This window comes from Martes martes (genome assembly GCF_963455335.1).
Source record: "Martes martes genome assembly, chromosome: 5".
NCBI classification, from domain to species: Eukaryota; Metazoa; Chordata; class Mammalia; order Carnivora; family Mustelidae; genus Martes; species Martes martes.
This window is the reverse complement of record NC_137892.1, coordinates 90,985,767-91,001,650: the sequence shown is the minus strand read 5'-3', so window position 1 is coordinate 91,001,650 and position 15,884 is coordinate 90,985,767. Positions and strand designations below refer to the sequence as shown.

The following is a 15,884-nucleotide window of genomic DNA, read 5'->3' as shown; positions in this document are numbered from 1 at the left end:
GTTGGGAGGAACTTGTGGGGAAGGGAGGGATACAGAGATACGAAATAAAATTGGAGAAGTATTTAATCCATATACCTTGACAAAATTTAGCATAATGCAGAGCTATAATTTTTACCAAAAAAAATAAGTTAACTAAAACTTGACTAAAAGACCAAGTTGACTAAAAGTTGACAAAATATCAAAGACCACTGAATTTAAGTATTACTGCACATGTCTGGGTTTAATGTTGATAAGCAGGCAATGTATGGATAAATAATAAAAATAAAGACACACATAATGCATAAATTATGATGTGTTCCAAAAAATTTATTTTTCTTACCTTAATTTCATCCAAATCACTAGTTATGTTGTTATAAATAAGGCTTTCTCATGCTCTGTGTCATATTGCCAGTAAGGATCTAAAGGATTAAAAATAAAATTTATTCAAAGTTTACAAAATTTGAACACACTATCATCAAAATATATATATTAATTGTGCAAAATCAAAAACTAAAATTAGTTTTTTCAAGATTTATTTATTTGAGAGAGAGAGAGAATAAACAGGAGGGGCAGAGGGAGAGAATCTCAAGCAGACTTCACGCTGAGCATGGAGCTGGACACAGGGCTCTCCATCTCACAACCCTGAGATCACGACCTGAGCCAAAACCAGGAGTGGGAAGCTTAACCAACTGTACCACTCAGGAGCCCCTACAATTATTTTTATATTTGTTTCCAAATATAATCTTTTTTCTAAACTGCCAAAAATTAACTATAAAATTAAAAGGCAATATACAAATTATAATTAACAAATACCAATTTAAATAAAATTATAATAAAGTTGAAATTGTTATGTAATTTTTTAAAAAACTTATTAAAACTCTATTATGTATTTTTCAAAAATAGAACTACTCACAAGTCTATCAAGGCTCATTTATTTTATTGCTAACGTCAACCACAGGCATCACTTAAATTTTATCTGGACTCTCATACATAAAGTTTAAGAGTAATATGAATTGCTTAATATTGCAGAATATCCCTCAGCTACCATGGACCACTGTTTAAAATATTAACCTAATTTTTTAAGTAGAAACACAAACTGGAATAGAAAGAGAAAGAAGAGGGGCACCTGGGTGGCTCAGTGGGTTAAAGCCTCTGCCTTTGGCTCAAGTCATGATCCCAGGGTCCTGGGATCAAGCCCCGCATCGGGGTCTCTGCTGAGCGGGGAGCCTGCTTTCCCCCTCTCTCTCTGCCTGCCTCTCTGCCTACTTGTGATCTCTGTCTGTCAAATAAATAAATAAAAATTTAAAAAAAAAAAGAAAGAGAAACAAGAAAAAAGATGGTTAGCAGTATTGGAAAGTGATTAATTCATTATACAGGAATTTATCACACTTAGGCTAAGTTAATTAATCTATCCTTTCACCTATGAAGTTCTGCAACTACATATTTCCTCTACACATCAAAGCAGTGTCCATAAACATGCATCAACAGCCCATAACCTTCATGACATTTGTTTCCAGGGCTTCAGGGAAAGTGACAAGGAGAAGTGTATCTGGGACCTGAAAGCTGTTAGTTACTAGAGTAAATGTCTGGATGACAAGTTGCTCTACCAGCGTTGAGTGTTGGATCCCAAATGACACTACTTTTTAAAGTTTGTGATATCTGAGTCCTCTACACACAAGATCCAGGGCAGAGGCCCTTCTTGCTCAGGTCCTAAGAGAATACTATAAGCGTCAGGGAGTAGACAGGTCATCTAGGATCTACTGAAATCAAAAGAAAAAATAATTACTTCAAGCACGTAATCATAATGAGAGAGCAGTTAACAGGGAGTCCTGTATGGAGGTAAAGACAGCTGCAGCAGGGTGGGAAACAAAAATAAGGAAGCCTTTCTTTATCAAGCTTCTGTTATAATACAGTCTTAGCACAAATAACTGGGACTCCAAGTTTAGATGCCCCTTTTATTTTTCATGATACTCCTCAATTTTGATTTCACCCTAAGTTGGTAAAAGTATGGGTCAGAGAATCACCTACTATATTAATTAATGTTGATCCAGGTATAAAGATAATAAAACCTGTTTTATAACTAAAAATAAAGTATATAACATAATGAGGATGTAAATATCAAGGCTGCAGGGCTCTAGAAAGATGGGAGAAGTCCGAGGCTTAGTTCTTTCTTTGGCTCCTTTGATCAACTTCAATGCCTGCTGTCCAAGGCTATTAGTCTATAAACTAGCTTTTGCAATTAAAACAATGAATTTTAACTGAGGCAAACAAAACTGTAATGCTCACTAAATCTTCATCACCAGTAAGGACAAGTTTATACCAAATATCCTCTTAAAACTTAAAAAAACAAACAAACAAACAAACAAAAAACAATTCTGGTTTCACCATTTCTCAATCTCTCGCACTCACTCTACTCTTTCTGTGGAAAGGGGTGTGGAAATAAAAAACAATTAACTCTGCCCTTAATCTGGATCATATACTTCTACTAAGAAATACTATAGGAAATAATAATATAAACTACCACTTATTAAATATCTATTATGTGACAAAATAATCCAGCCAGATAGATGGTAATGTTCACCTAATAGAAAAGGACTCAAAAGCTCAGAGAGAAGCTCAAGGTGACTCAGCTAGGGAACATGGGAGAATCTGGGTTCAGAGCCAGGTCTGTCCAATTCAAACTGCCTTATCTTCACCAATATCACAGACAACTAAGATCTCTTAGTATCTACCAACCCTGTGGACATTGTTAGTTTTTGCCAGTATTCTATATATGGAAAAGATATTTGTTTTTCAGCAAGCCTTACACTCTTCCAAAGTTTGCTACTCTGTAAACTTCAAGTATAAACAGGTAAGTACCAGAATACCACTAAAAAGTGACTGGGAAAATAAGAGGGATGTGCCTTGAACCACTCTGACCACATCTGCTCTTCAAATTCCTGCAGAAGAGGAGACTGGCTTCCACTTCTGTCATGGACATCCCACCCCCTGCCATGTACTCCAACCATCCAGTGACCTGGCAGTGTTCTGTAAAAAGCAGATACATAATATCAAGGTGTTAACCACTTGGGAATTTTGAGTTTCAGGCCCTGGGTGAGGAAACAGAATTGATGTGCATGGCTTAGCTTTAAAATTTGGGGCTCCAGTGGGAGAAGATACTTGCCAATAACATCCGATAAATGGTTAGTATCCAAAATATATAAAGCATTTATAAAACTCAACACCCAAGAAACAAATAATCTGGTTTAAAAATGGACAGAAGATGTGAACAGACATCCCTCCAAAGAAGACATCCAGATGACCAACAGACATATGAAAAGATGCTCATCGTCACTCACTATCAGGAAAATGCAAATCAAAACTGCAATGAGCTATCACCTCACACCTGTCAGAATAGCTAAAATCACCAACACAAGAAACAACAGATGTTGGTGAGGATGTGGAGAAAAAGGATCACTCATGCTGTTGATCACTCATCAACCCACTGTTGGTAGGAATGCAAAATGGTACAGTCACTGTGGAAAACAGTATGGATGTGCCTTAAAAAGTTAAAAACAGGGCAACCCTTTCAGGTTCCCTGCATCTTCGGGAGCTTTGTACTATTACTTCACTACCGCTCAATAAACCTTGTTTTGCTGCCCACTACCCCGTCTGGTCTACCTCTTCATTCTTCGAAGCGGCATGCCCAAGAACCACTAGCACTAACGGAGAAGGAAATCCTGTAACATTGCCAGCCTCCATAGTTGCTGGAGCTGATCCTTTATATTATACCTCTTATTATACATATGTATTATATATTTACTAAACATGTGCTATATATATAATATCCAAATGGCTCTGTTTCTGTGGAGAACTCTGATTCATACAGTGTCCTTTACCTATGAGAAATGTATATTCCTGGTTGTTTCTGCTTTGTAGCAACAAATACCTTCTTTCTGTTTCTTTTTTACTTTGTCTTCTCTGGTTTTGGCCTCTCTTTCCACTGGCTTGTGGTTTGAAAAAAAAAAAAAAAAAAGTTAAAAACAGAACTACCCTATGATCCAGCAATCACAGTACTGGGTATTTACCCAAAGAATACAAAAACACTAACTCAAAGGGATGCATGCACCCCTACGTTTATTGCAGCATTATTGACAATGGCCAAATTACAGAAGCAGCCTCAGTGTCACCAACTGATGAATGGATGAAGAGGGTGTAATGTACATATATACAGTGGAATATTACTCAGCCCTACAAAAGAATGAAATCTTGCCATTTGCTATGACATGGGTGGAGCTAGGGAGTACGATGCTGAGTGAAAGTGTCATCAGAGAAAGACAAATACCATATGATTTTAGTCATGTGGAATTTAAGAAACAAAACAAATGAGCAAAGGGGAAGAAAAGAGAAAGAGACAAATCAAAAAAGAGACTTAATTGTACTGAATAAATTGAAGGAGAGGGGATTGCGGGGATGAGTGAAACAGGTGATGGGGATTAATGTGTGCATTTGTCCTGATGAGAACCAGGTGAGGTACGGAACTGCTGAATCACTAGACTGTACACCTGAGATTAATATAACACTGTATGTTAACTAATGAATTAAAAACTTCAAAGAGTAAACGTTTTTTTTTGTTTTGTTTTGTTTTTATTTATTTGACAGATCACAAGTAGGCAGAGAGGCAGGCACAGAGAGAGGAAGGGAAGCAGGCTCCCCGCTGAGCGGAGAGCCCGATGCAGGGCCCGATCCCAGGACCCTGGGATCATGACCCGAGCCGAAGGCAGAGGCTTTAACCCACTGAGCCACCCAGGTGCCCCCAAAGAGTAAACGTTTTTTAAGATGGAGAGAAGGGAGTTGAGGGAAATTGGAAAGGGAGGTGAACCATGAGAGACTATGGACTCTGAAAAACAACCTGAGGGTTTTGAAGGGGTGGGGGGTGGGAGGTTGGGGGAGCCAGGTGGTGGGTATTAAGGAGGGCACGGATTGCATGGAGCACTGGGTGTGGTGCAAAAACAATGAATACTGTTACGCTGAAAAGAAATAATTTTTTTTTAAAAAGCCTAAAAAAAAAAAAAAAAGCTGGGGCTCCACCACAAAATCTTTGAGTTATGAAATAATTTCAAAATGTTGCCAGTCTATCCACTATGCCATGCCAAAAACATCTTTAACCACACTTAATGTTCTAAAATTTTGTTTCTCGGGGTGCCTGGGTGGCTCAGTTGGTTGGGCATCAGCCTTCACCTCAGGTCATGATCCTGGAGTCCCAGGATCAAGTCCTGCATCAGGCTCCCTGCCCAGTGGGGAGCCTGCTTCTTCCTCTGACCCTCCCCCTTCTTGTGCTCTCTCTCTCTCAAATAAATAAATAAAATCCTTTTTTTTTTTTTTAATCCTGTTTCTTGGGTGCCTGGCTGGCTCAGTGAGTTAAGCGTCTGCCTTCAGTCCAGGTTATGATCCCAGACTCCTGAATCGAGTCCTATGTCAGGCTCTCTGCTTAGTGGGGAGTCTGCTTCTCCCTCTCCCCCTGCTCTTCCCTCCTGTTGTGCTTGTTCCCACTCTCTCTCCCTCAAATAAATAAAATATTTTTAAAAATGAAAAAAAAACTTGTTTCTCAAAAGCCTTCCAACACTCTCACTATAAGGAAATACTCATTTTACTTTAATCTCCCTTTTTCAGTCTTTTGTAACAATGAGAAATAGCCTCCTTCCTGCAATTTCTTAAACACAGGAGAGGGCTTTTCAGCCCCTACTTTTAGTTCAGCAGTACATGTGCTATCGTTTCAAAGTGGTTCATGAAAGTCTTACATAATAACCCATATTTTCAGGGCACCCTGGGTGGCTCAGTTGTTAAGCCTCTGCCTTCAGCTCAGGTCATGATCCCATGTGGGACTGAGTCCTACACTGGGCTCCCTGCTCAGCAGGAAGCCTGCTTCTCCCTCTCTCACTCCCATTCCCCCAGCTTGTGTTTTCTTTCTCTCTCTCTTGATCTCTCTCTGTAATAAATAAATAAAATCACTTTAAAAACCCCATATTTTCTCAAGAAACAGACTGAGGGTTGCTGGGGGGAGGGGGGACGGGAGAGGGTGGTGGGGAAATGGACATTGGGGAGGGTATGTGCTATGATGAGTGCTGTGAAATGTGTAAACCTGGCGATTCACAGACCTGTACCCCTGGGGATAAAAATACATTATATGTTTATTAAAATAAAAAAATTTTTTTAAAAAAAACATATTTTCTGGGGAACTTGGGGTTAATTTTAATCTTAAAGGCATTTTATTAATCTCATTAATTATAACAAAATCAGAAATAAAACCTATCTTTTAACTTATAGTAAATTCTCTAAGAACAACCATTCATGTTTACTAATAATTTGCCAGGAAATTTTAAAACAAATGTCTGCTTTTGGCACAACTAATTTTTTAAAACTGTAAAAATATATATGCCACAAAATACCACAGGTTTTCAGGACACACTCTTGTTACAATCTCCACAAGATGACAGAAAGTGACATTTCTAATACATCCTTTAAAATGCTCCATCTAAAGAACCTAGATGTCCATCAACAGATGAATGATAAAGAAGATGTGTGTATATATATACAATGGAATACTATGCAGCCTTCAAAAGAAATGAAATCTTGCCATTTATGACGACACGGATGGAACTAGAGGGTATTATGCTGAGCGAAATAAGTCCATCAGAGAAAGACCATTATCATATGATCTCCCTGATACGAGGAAGTTGAGAGGCAAAGTTGGGGGTTTGGGGGGTAGGAAAAGAATAAATGAAACAAGATGGGATCAGGAGGGAGACAAACCATAAAAGACTCTTAACCTCACAAAACAAACTGAGGGTTGCTGGGGAGAGGGGAGTAGGGAGAGCGTAGTGGGATAATGGACATTGGGGAAGGTATGTGCTATGAAGTGTGTAAACCTGGCGATTCACAGACCTGTACCCCTGGGACTAATAATACATTATATGTTAATAAAAAAATAAAAAATTATTTTTAAAAATAATAATAAATAAATAAATAAAATGCTCCATCTAATGTCACGGACACTGCTGAGATTTCTGACTCCTCCTTTCTGCCTTTTCACTGGCCTTCAGATACTACTAGATTCCAGAGCTGGATATTCTGTGTGGTGATTTCAACTCTAGGAGCAGCTTGTGAAATGAAGGCATTCATTGTGCAGTAGACAAATAAGCCAAGAAGGGGGCGGGGGTGTTAGGCTTGGAGAGGTGGCTCACACAGCATCTTGTGACAGAGAAACAAACACAGAAAACTAATCAAGGAAATGAAGAAAGAAAACCTGTACAAGATGAAAAGAACAGCAATAGCACTAGAAATTTCCAACAGGTAAGAAACTGGGAAACAAACTTCTAAAAGGCTAAAGAAAAATCTTGCAAATGTGTTTTTCAAATGTTCATTTCATGTTAATCCAGTTTTAAAATGTGAAGATCCGGGCGCCTGGGTGGCTCAGTGGGTTAAAGCCTCTGCCTTTGGCTGAGGTCATGATCCCGGGGTCCTGGGATCAAGCCTCGAGTTGGGCTCTCTGCTCAGCAGGGTGCCTGCTTCCTCCCCCCCCCCCCTCTCTCTGCCTGTCTCTCTGCCTACTTGTGATCTCCATCTGTCAAATAAATAAATAAAATCTTTAAAAAAATAAAAATAAAATGTGAAGATCATTAAAAATTAGAACTGTCATGCTTTCAGGCCTAATTATACCAAATGTCTTCTTGCTTATGTGATCCTACAAACAATCCCACAGCTTTAGAAAGCACCACTGTAAGAAAATTATCAAAAGAAATCATCAAATGGTAGTACTGGCACAATGCAGTTTCAATTGCTTTTTGTTTATGGCTTTGTAAATAAATTTAAGAATCTGATGTACATACTTTTATTGGCATAGTGTAGCTCTCCTTTCTTGATACATTTAATACACTGTTATTTTAAAGAATCAAAAAACTCAACATCTCTATAATGACAAACCCAGTCATTAATCTTTACAGAAAATTAAAGTCAATTCAGACAATCTGTGTTGGTTTTGACTTTTTTTTTAAGACTTGATTTATTTATTTGACAGAGAGAGAGACCAGAAGTAGGCAGAGAGGCAGCATCAAGAGGGGGAAGCAGACTCCCCGCTGAGCAGAGACCCCCCCCCCCGATGAAGGGCTGGATCCCAGGACCCCAAGATCATGACCTGAGCTGAAGGCAGAGGCTTAACACACTGAGCCACCCAGATGCACCTGTGTTGGTTTGATTTTAAAAGTAACTGCCAGGGCACCTGGGTAGCTTAGTGGGTTAAGCGACTGCTTTCAGCTCAGGTCATGATTCCGTAGCCCCGGAATCAAGTCCCACATCGGGCTCCCAGCTCCATTGGGAGTCTGCTTCTCCCTCTGACCTTCTCCCCTCTCATGCTCTCTCTCTCTCTCTCTCTTAAGTAAATAAATAAAATCTTTAAAAAAAAAAAAAAAAGTAACTGCTAGGTTTTGGGAAATGAAATGTGTACATTTTTCATAACACTTTATATGGACTCAGGCAATTGTCAAGTTCCAGGAAAAGCTGATAAACCATCTCCAGCAGAGAAAATCAAAATACATGTAATGAAGAATGGGTGAGTCAAATGTTATCCCCAAATCTTAAAATAGCACACACATTTCTACAATAGACAGATGTGAAATTTTTTATTTATTTATTTATTTATTTATTGGAATGGGTGAATAGTCAAATAGGAGTTTGCATGATATAGAATAACCAGGCCAATTATTATTTTTAATTTTCTTAAAGATTTCATTTTTTCATTTGAGAGAAAAAGCAAGCAAGAGAGCACAAGCAGGGGGAGCAGCAGAAGGCAAGGGAGAAGCAGACTACCCACTGAGCAGAGAGCCGGATGACCTGGGGCTCGATCCCAGTATTTTGGGGACCACCACCAGAGCTGAAGACAGATGCTTAACGTTTGACTGAGCCACCTAGGTGCCTCCCAATTATACTTTTTAATAAGGCTATGAAAGAGTAGGCATTTGTTTCTTGATGCTTCTTGCGGTTGGTTAATACAGTACTTTGTTCTTAGGGAAAGCTCTAAGATGTGTCTTTACAGACCTTCCAGTTTTACGTGTCTTCATGGAACACAAATGATTAATTGATTGATCTCCTTTAAAATTAAATGACCAGTAAACTAGAAATACTGCTTTAGGTATGGCTTAGAAAGTAGAAGTCTTCCTCCTGACTCTGCCACCAACTATGCAACCATAAGCAAGTCACTGGGTTTTGGTTGCCATGTTTTTATATCAAAATTAAAGTATCATTCCTATCTAGAGTACATGACTGCTAGAGAGATCAAGACAGCCCACCTTGTCAATACTTAAATTCTTGAATAAATTAATGAATGAGATAATACTTTAAATTGTCAAGCCCTAAAAAATGCAAGATGTTATTTGCACAATCTGTATTCCTAAAGGTTTAAGGAAAAGGAGAAAGAGTTCTATGGGGGCATGCTCTCAGTGTGGCCCTGATCTATTCTGGGAACCCCACATGAACACTTGTGTGTGCAGGTGTGTGCAAAAATTCACTTTGCCCAAGGCCACAGACTCCCTGAAGTTATATTAAGGAAACTGTTTATAATATAAAATAATTAGAAAATGTTCTACTCATTTACTTTTAAAATTAAAAAGAAAGACAGAAATTTATTCAAGAAATATAAAACAGGGGCGCCTGGGTAGCTCAGTTGGTTAAGTGTCCAACTCTTGATCTCAGCTCAGGTCTTGATCTCAGGGTCGTGAATTCAAGCCCCACAGTGAGCTCCATGTTGAGCAGGAAGGCTACGAAAAGGAAGGAAGGAGGGAAGAAAAAAGGGGCATCTGGGTGGCTCAGTCATTAAGCATCTGCCTTTGGCTCAGGTCATGATCTCAGGGTCCTGGGACTGAGCACTGCATCAGGCTCCCTGCTCAGCAGGAAGCCTGCTTCTTCCTCTCCCACTCCCCCTGCCAGTGTTCCCTCTCTCTCGCTGTGTCTCTCTCTGTCAAATAAATAAATAAATATCTTGAAACACACACACACAAGAAAACCCCTCCCTTGAAAAAAGAAAAAAAGAAAGAGAAAGAAAAGAAAAAATAAATATAAAACAGGAGGCAGCAGAAAATAATGGAAAGAGCATGGAAATCTGAGAGCCAGAAGACTTGGGCTCTGGTCCCTATTCTGCCGGTAATGAATTGCAAAACTGCAACCAACAAGTGTCAAATGAGAGGGGTCTATTAGAATACCTGTAGCATCTTTTCCAGGTCAAGAAACCATAGTACCAAATGAAATATAACAGAGAGTCTAAAATATGCCTCAATTATTCTGTGTTATGGACAATTAAGGGAAAGGGGGAAACAGAGAAGACAATGAATGTGCGAGGCATCACAAGAGGAAGACAATGAAAGATAAGGAGAAAGCACAGAGACCAAGGGGAAGTCACACACAAATTCTGCTCCCTAACACCCACCAAAAAATAAGAGTTGTATGAAGAGAGAAAAAGAGAGGGGTGCCTGTGTGATTCAGTCAGTTAAGTATCTGCTTTCAGCTTTCCTGGGATCAAGTCCCGCATGGGCTCCTTGCTCAGCGGAGAGCTTACTTCTGCCCTTGCCTGTTGTTCTCCCTGCTTGTGCTCACCCTCTTGCTCACTCTCTCTCTGGCAATAAATAAATAAAATCTTTTTTTTATTATTTGTGAAAAATTTAAAAAAATAATAAAAAAGAGAAAGACATGCTAATTTTTTAAAATTTTTTAAAAGATTTTATTAATTTACTTGAGAGAGAGAGTGGGAGAGAGAGCATGAGTGCAGAGAGGGTCAGAGAGAGAAGCAGACCCCCGCTGAGCAGGGAGCCTGATACTGGACTCGATCCCAGGACTCCCGGATCGTGACCTGAGCCAAAGGCAGTCGTTAACCCACTGAGCCACCCAGGGATCCCATACACGCTAATTTTTTTTTAAAAGTCAGATACAGAAATAAAGGTACATAGAGATACTTCAGCAGAATAATGCTCTTATTTTGTTCATCCTAAAACCTTTAAACACAAAACTATCAAGACTGTGTAATGTTGTACCTCTGCATGAAAAAGCATACATGGAGCCAGTTCAAGGCACATGCTTCACAAACCAAATACAGTCAAGTTGGGGGTGAAGATTAATCTTCTCTGTCTTGTGTAGAGGGCAATGGATAATGTAATTCCAGCACTCCCCTTTGAATTCCACCCAGATGAGGCCCATCTGACCTTCTTCTGGCTTTTCTGAGCTTCAAGCCTCTATAGGAACTTATAGACTAGGGAGATAATTTGCACTTTGCTACTAATCAACACAGAGGAGGGCAGACGGACCTCTACTGAGCTTCAGACCAGCTGTTACAGGGTGGTGAGTAATCCCCATACACTCAGCCCACACAACCCAGATCAGCCAGAACAGGCAACACACAGGTTCCCAACGTGTATTCCCATCTCTCTTACCAATCTGCTAGGCCCTCTAAAAAATTGTATGAATTTCCATATGGGTAAAGAAGAAAATGTTATTCAGACCTTTCTCTGAAGGATTCATAGGAAGCTCTCCTTTCCTGTGGACAATAAGAACTGGTAAGAAAACAAGCACAAGATTTTGCTGGTCTTGTCTGGCTTTAGCTAAGCCCTTAGACCTTTCTGTAGTTTAGTTTCCGTCAATGAAATGAAAATATAACAATCCCACCTCTTTCCAGCAAATGTGATATTGGAGGAATAAATTGTACGTACAGTGGATAGGAAAGCACTGACAGCTTTCTGGAGGATGGGGGTTAGACCAATTCTGTCTGAAACATTCAACAAGTGTAACAGCAACAACAATAATGAGCATGTGGATTTGCATAATGTTTAACAGTTAATAGGATGTTTTAAATACATTATTTCATTAGCCCTTAAACCAAGATGTATGCAATGGGGAGGCCATTTTTTTGTTTCATTTGGCAGATGAAGAAACTGAGGCCCAGAAAAGCTGAGTGACTTGCCCAAGATCAAAGACCTTGTTAGTTAGAAGCAGAACGTGTCTCCGATAGGAAGTCCAGCACTCACTCCAGCAGACGTGTACCTATGTATGAAGTTATTGCCTACTTCCTTTTTGTGCCTTTCCTCCTCCAGGTAAATCTTGCTTAGGAGAAGGTATCTTAATCAAAGCTTTCTGGTCTCATCTACAGTTGTAGTCCACTGACCGTCATAAAGAGCTTAAATCTGTTTTCATGTTCCCCTTCAGGGAATATCTGCGAAATCTAGGTCTGTGGAACCCCTGAATCATGCAAAGCCTTAAACCATGTCAGGACGATTGTTGATCAATTTCACTCTCTCTACTTGTCACCACATCATATCTGAGCCATAGATCAGTTCCTTGGGTCTTTCTTTACAAAATATACTGTCTCAGTCAACAGTTGCTATGCATCTGTGACATTTTCCCGGTGTTCCTCATCAAAATATCTATTGCTAAAACCATGACAGGCATAACAAGTATTCTTAAGTTGCTTTCTTTCCAATAAGAATCTGCTAAGACTTTGAACTCAAACAGGATGTGCAGGGTAATTTCAAACAGCAAACAAACATCTGTTCTCTTTTTTTCCTACTGCTCAGCTTCCTTTATCACAGTTATTTAGGTTATCTTCCTCAAATTCCTAAAGAATAAACCAAGATGGAGGGTATTTTTTTCCCTTTGCCTTCTTTCAGCGTGCCCTCTTTGGGCCAGAAATCTCAGCACTTAAAATGGTGGGGAGTTCATCAAAACTGTTGTATATTCTGGTCTGAATAATTCTCCTGAATACAACCACTCTAGGCCATGCTGAGCCACAGGATCAGGGCTCCCCTCCCCTCCGGAAGCCAGAGGAAGGGACCCAGAGGAAGTGAGAATTGGAAGAATACATCATAAATAAAGTTAATTCTGAGGAGCAGCTCACTAGGCAATGGCTTCCTTGTCTGGATCTCCAGAATCTGAGCATCATATCCAGAAACTCCCTGTGCAGGGTATGGCTTCAGTCCCAGAGAGTATAACTAGTGCAAAGAGGAGACAGAATATGCTACTCCAAAGCAGGCATGACTATGATTCTAGCCTCCAGACTAAAGGCTATAGACTAGCTTGGGGCAATGGAGATGACAAATTTTATTCAGGACATAAATACTGAACACTACTATGGGCTCCACATTGGGCTAACAGACAAATTCAGTTGCATGATCTAATTTAATCCTCACAACTCAGACACTGTTTATCCCCCATTATACAGATAAAAAAACTGAGCAGGAAGAGGCATTTGATGGCTCAGTTAGTTAAGTATCTGACTCTTGGTCTCAGCTCAGGTCTTGATCTCAGGGTCATGAGTTCAAGCCCCGCACTGGGCTCCACGTTGGGCAAAGAGCCTACTTTAAAAACAACAGCAACAACAACAACAACAACTAAGCAGGAAGGGTAATGACTTGTGTCAAAGTCATACAGACATCAAAAAGTGATGCTCCAATTGAAACCCAACTTCAAACCAAACATGGTACTCTGGCCTCCACAGCAGGCATACACATACATACACATAGACACACACATACACACACAAAGCACAGGAGGTGACAGGAATGGAAACATATTTGGACAACCTTATATACTTAACAGAATGCTATCACATTCCTTTCCTTATTAGCTCTAAAGACTATACTGCTAGGACATATAGAGTACCCTGAGATGAGAGAAGAGCAAGGACAGGGAGACCCATCTCTCTATGTCCTCACAGTGACCCTGTTCCACAACAGACTTGTCCAGGTTGTTAAGACTTTGCACTAATATTCTGGGTTCTCTTTAATTTTTTAGGATTTCAGGCTGATACTCAAGTCACAGGTGCATTTCCACTGAGCACAGATAAAGATCAAAGAAGATTAAACCCTACTAATTATTAACTGGAAGCCTCAAAATCGAAGTGCTTCCCAAGAACTGATGGCCAGAATAAGCTTAGAAACACTTTCCTTATAACACTAACATAATGGAACTTTCTCTAAACTACCCAGCATCTAATAAAACCAATGCTAGAAAGCAACAACTCTGCATTTCTCTATGTTGAGGTCCACTGACCCCCTTCTCTAGCCTTGCTCCTATTCCTCATAGTCCATACTGTGGTCTGAAGAGTGGGCCTTTTTGGAAAACTTTCTCTCATCATTATCATCTTTAAGAAGCAGAAAGAAGCTCAGAATATCACTAATATACTGGCTACCAAGGTCTCTTCCTTTGACATCTTGGTATATGTCATGTGTATACCTTTCACTGTCATCCACACTCTGATGGGCCCCTGGATATTTGGGGATACCATGTGCAAACTCAGTTCTTATGTGCAGAATGTCTCCACCTCTGTCCATAATACTCAATTGCGTTAATTGCTGTTGAAAAGCTTCCATTGGCATGCCTGAGTGGCTCAGTGGGTTAAGCATCCAACTCTTGATTTCAGCTCAGGTCATGATCCCAGGGTCATGGGATTGAGCCTCACATCAGGTACCCCGCTGAGCATGGGCAGAGTCTACTTGATGTTCTCTCTCTGCCCTTACTATCTCTCTTTCAAAAAGTAAACAAATCTTTATTTTTTTCACATTTATTTTTTAATTTAAATTCAATTAGGCAACATAGTAAATAAGTCATGAAAAAAAAAAAAGAAAGTTTTCAGATGGCTGCAAACCCCTATGGCTGGAAACACAGTGTACCTCATGCCTACTGGGGTTATTACATTGATCCGGCTGTTTTCCCTTCTCCTGTCTATGCCCTTCTTCCTGTACGACCACCCACGAATGAGCCTTTCCAGAGCCTCTCTTTCCCTGGTGACCTCTACACCCACGGTGTGGCCTGCAGAGAGACCTGGTCCACCAAAACGAAGTGGCCCATCTTTACCACCTTCGTGTTTATGGTCCAGTACTGTGTCCCTCTGAGCTTCAACCTCATCTGCTACTCGAAGACTGTTACCTCCTGCCACAGGAGAAATGAGAAGGAAAACAGCACCAGGGAAACTGAGAGCCAGCTCAATGAGAACAAGAGGATCAACACAATGTTGATCTCCACTGTAGTGACCTTTGGAGCCTGCTGGCTGCCCCTGAACAACCCTCGGTGTTATTTTTGACTGGTGTCATGAGGTGCTGATGAGCCGTCACCATGATCTGATATTTGTAATTTGCCACTTGATTGCTATGATTTCCACATGCATAAATCCTTTATTTTATGGTTTTCTCAATAAAAATTTCCAGAAGGACCTGGAAGTGCTTATTTACCATTGCTGGTGCTTTGTACCTCAGGACAGATACAGAAAATGCTGCCATCTCCACTATGCACAAAGATGAATCCAAGGGATCATTAAGGTTGGCTCTTGCATCAACAGGTGTATGAAAGTTATTAGCAATGGCAAAGATGTTCCTGAATGAAAGATTGAGAGGTAATGTCTAGTTATAGGGCAGAATGCACAAAAAAGAAGCCAGAACAAAAAAAAAAAAAGAGCAACTTTACACTACTGAGTTTTGGTTTAGGCCAGACCCATCTATGCCATTTATCTGCCCAAAACACACAGAGAGACACAGACACACACATATAGACACACAGACACACAAACCTTTTCCCTTAGGAGATTAACTGTTAATAACTCAATTTAGCTGTTATCATTTAGGGCAAAGAATAACAGTGAGAAAGCCACAGAGGCAAGCAGCACTGCTGGCTGGGGACCAAGTTTCCCGACGTTGTTGTTCAATGGAACACCCACAAAAGTTATTACTAACAATATGCCTAGTGAAAGCACTGCTATCCCACTTTAGTGTTAAAGAAACTTCTTTTTCATATTTGGGAACTGTAACTTTCAACCAAGTAACCATTCAATTAATTAGAAAGGCAGAAAGCCCCCATCATAATTTATTAATTATCCAACAAAATAAGTTTGAACTGGA

General features: G+C 39.9%; 1 pseudogene across 1 annotated transcript; it reads left to right on the top strand.

Moving 5' to 3' along the window:
• Positions 1 to 14,626: 14,626 nt before the first annotated feature.
• On the top strand, positions 14,627 to 15,336 carry LOC308343329 (neuropeptide Y receptor type 6-like; annotated as a pseudogene). Its single transcript has one exon. The product of its transcript is annotated as a neuropeptide Y receptor type 6-like (transcript).
• Positions 15,337 to 15,884: the final 548 nt, after the last annotated feature.